Genomic DNA, 3,658 nt, shown 5'->3' with positions numbered 1-3,658 from the left:
TGTGTATTTATCTCTATAATTGATTGATGCAGACGATAGCTTGATTGGATTTGTCGGCTGCTATAAAAGGACATGATGACGTCACTGATTAACTTTCGTTTTCATGCTACCACCTCAAATAGTTGATGGAGAGTTGAAAGATTTCTTATCATATTGACTGTAAACAAGGAAGATAATCTTATTGCTGAAAATTCGTTTAATATTTAACGTCCAGTGGCAAATACTTCATACATGTTCATGACGAAAAAAATAGTATTAGTATATGAATAAGGATAGATGAGAATATGAACAAGAAGTGACTATGAGATCTCTATTTAGATGAAATAAGGCAAAAAGTATCAAATACAAACATGGAGCATACCCGTAGCCAGGGGGGGTTCGGAACGAACCCCCCCCCCCCCCCCCCCCCCCCCCCCCCTTGAAAACAAATAAGCACTGTTAAAGTCGATGTTCTGTTCGAATTGTGACTGTTAAAGTCGAGTTTGTGAGTCAAACGAACCCCTCCTTGGAAATTCCTGGCTACGGGCCTGTGGAAGACCTATTTGTGGAAGTCGGTTGTTATCTTCTCTTTGGTCGGTTTGCTGTTTCTTTGACACATTCCCCATTTCCATTCTCAACTTTTTTAGGTCCGGAGTTATATGATTGATCAATTGTTGTTTATTGCAGCCACTTTCAGCTTTCGTGGCTATATCGTCTCGCACATTCAACATTGTTTCGTTGAGCTAGCCTGGAAGCTGAAAAAACCGGAAAACGTTCAATTCTAGTCTGGAGTCATTTCTTACTTACGTTACAAGTGATAAAAGATTATATATTACTACTGTGATTAAAAAGCTCTATATTATTCGAGACTTATATACTTGTATACTTTTTGTACGTTTTTCTTATGTTTGTTTTGTCTTTGACCAAAATTGTTTTTTGTTTGTTTCGCAAATACAGAATATTTATGTAAGGTTTCTGATGAAACCATGGAGCATTTATTCTATTAATGTCCTATAAAACAATTTGTTTGGATTTTTTTTTAGCAAAAATTGAAGCATCAATTTGTGAAATTTACATTATCTAACATTTGAATCACATTTTTAATACACAAGTCAGAAAGTATATTTCACCAATGTATCGAAATGGTCACGTTTCGTGATATCCGACTAGCAACATATAAATAAATGTGTTACTGTATGCCATATTGTACCATTATATCGTTGTATAGTACTTTTCTTGTGTTTAAAAACCTATATTTCCAGTGGTTTTCATTGCTTCTTTGTTAATCTTAAAGAAATGTTTTATTTCTTTGTCAGATATAAAACATTTTTTTTCATCATCACCGCACCTTTTTTAAAATTGTTATCGACCTAGAGCAAATCAAGAATAATTCAGTTCAAACCGGTCACTGCTATTATGGAGTCGACCTGTGGCTGATTTGGCGGGAACATGCAGTGCGCTGAGAGTGGCGTTAGGGGACGACCATTTGATATTCTGGGAGGGGGGGCAGGAGGATTTTGAAAATAAATAACTCAGCCTTGATAATCACCAAAATAAATGGTTTGTTCTGTGGTAGTTTGAAAATAAATAACCTGACTTGCAATGTATTGAAAATAAATAACTCAGCAGGTCTATAGCTTCTTGGGCCTTCAGCGATATCAAAACCCTTCAAAAAATGTTTGCCTCGCTCCGATCGGCAAAATATTTTTAACAATACTTTGGATAAAAGGCTAGATAAAACCAAACTAAATTAACTTTAATAATATGTATGTGTGTTGTATACAATACATGTATATTGCTTGGGACATTGCTTGGGAATATAAATGATTCATTTCGTGAAGAAAATTATAAAATACTTAATCTAATTATACCAATTGTCTTTTATAATATACTTATTACTATGTATTTGTGTTTCGTTAGTCCTGTCTCGCTATGTATTATCTTAGTGTATTTGTATATATATTGTCCTCTTGTACACAAGTCATGCAAGTATGTGTCTGAGGTTATGAAATAAATCTTGAATCTTAACATTTCTGCAGGGGATACTGATCTTTTCTGATTAAATGGTACATAATGACTTGACTATACATGTATTATTCATAATTAACAAATATTTAAAAAAATGTATGTTTTCGACTATCATAAATATAGTTGTGAAAATGAATAATCAGTCCCTTGCTTTAATGAAAATGAAAAATCTTGCTTCAATAGTGCAGAAAATGAATAATCTGTCCTCTCAGTTTACAAAAATAAATAACCGATCAAAAACAAATTCTCCTGCCCCCCTCCCCCCCCCCCCAGAATATCAAATGGTCGCCCCCTTAACCATCTTGAAAGTATCAGTTTAACTTTGAGATGAAGAACGTTAACAAGTAATTTTATTTCGTAGATTGGCTCATCTTATCATTTACACACATTATAGACATTATTGTAATAGTGCACCAGTATAATGCTGTTCTCTCCTTTGGAACAGACCAGCAACAAAAAAAGAGGCTGAAGTATCTGGTCTAATACTAGAACTATATAAATAGCGAAGGGTTAATAGTTCTCAGTGCAATTTTACTGAAATATATATATATGTATTTATGATTTTGTTATGTGCATATCATGAGGTTTGATGAGCCTGTGTAAACACATGGTCGAATTTTTATCCGATTGGGTCAAATCTTATATTCTGATTTCAAAATTGTTGTTTTGACAAAGAGTGTGCTGATAGGGGTCAGTTAAAACAAAGTTTTTGCACCGTTCACTTTCAATTGCCCTTGTACATCTACAAAATACTTCTCAAGTTAACTTCAATATGTTTAAGATTACAAGAAGGTACATACTTGGGAAAAAATAATATCTGAACATAATTACAATAATTTAAGAAAAAAAAAGTTTAATTAGTTTAGATAAAAAAAACAAATTATGATCTAGCAATTTAGATGATTGTTTTTACTTCATATTTCCGTTTTACCTCACTTATCGGATCCAGAGTTTGGGGTGAGGTTGCTACGGCTAGACCCCTTTTTTTAAATTGGAATCCGCTTGTATTACGCTACACTCGAACACATTTTTTACATTAGAATTGATTGTTGGTATTTTATTCTTTTGGTAAAAGAAAGCCATTTTATAGATGAAAACACAAAATTAGATGGAATAGAAATATTGCATTCCAGTATAATTCTTGCTACTCTTTTTTGAAGTTTTATGATTCCATCTGAATCTGTTTTTAATAAATTTCCCCAAAGAACTACAATAGTCTTACTCTATATATGGTAGACTATATGCATTATAAAATGCTTGCCTTGTACGTATTGGCAAATATACTTTATTATAAAAGTGATATTTCAGAGGAGATAATTTTACATATCCGATCAACATGATCTTCCCAGCTTAATTTTCATTTCTGATTAATGTCAATTCCAAGTAATTTGAAAGAACGGACATTCTCAATTCATGTTCAGTCGTTGACGGTAATACATAATTCTGATAGTTGTGTAAGTTTTTGTTTTAAACCCAATTTCATAAAAAAAAGAAAGTTTTGTTGTGCATTATTTTCATACTGTCATTCTTACACCAAGATTGTATATAAGTTAGCATTTAAATCATTTTGCAATATGCTGTTTATTTAATGTTTTTATCATGTAATGCAATGATGACTCATTAGCATATACACCCTTGTTGAATTGTTTAA

The sequence above is a fragment of the Mytilus trossulus genome, unplaced genomic scaffold, assembly GCF_036588685.1.
Source record: "Mytilus trossulus isolate FHL-02 unplaced genomic scaffold, PNRI_Mtr1.1.1.hap1 h1tg000373l__unscaffolded, whole genome shotgun sequence".
NCBI classification, from domain to species: Eukaryota; Metazoa; Mollusca; class Bivalvia; order Mytilida; family Mytilidae; genus Mytilus; species Mytilus trossulus.
The sequence above is the reverse complement of the archived record's forward strand: the minus strand, read 5'-3'. Positions refer to the sequence as shown.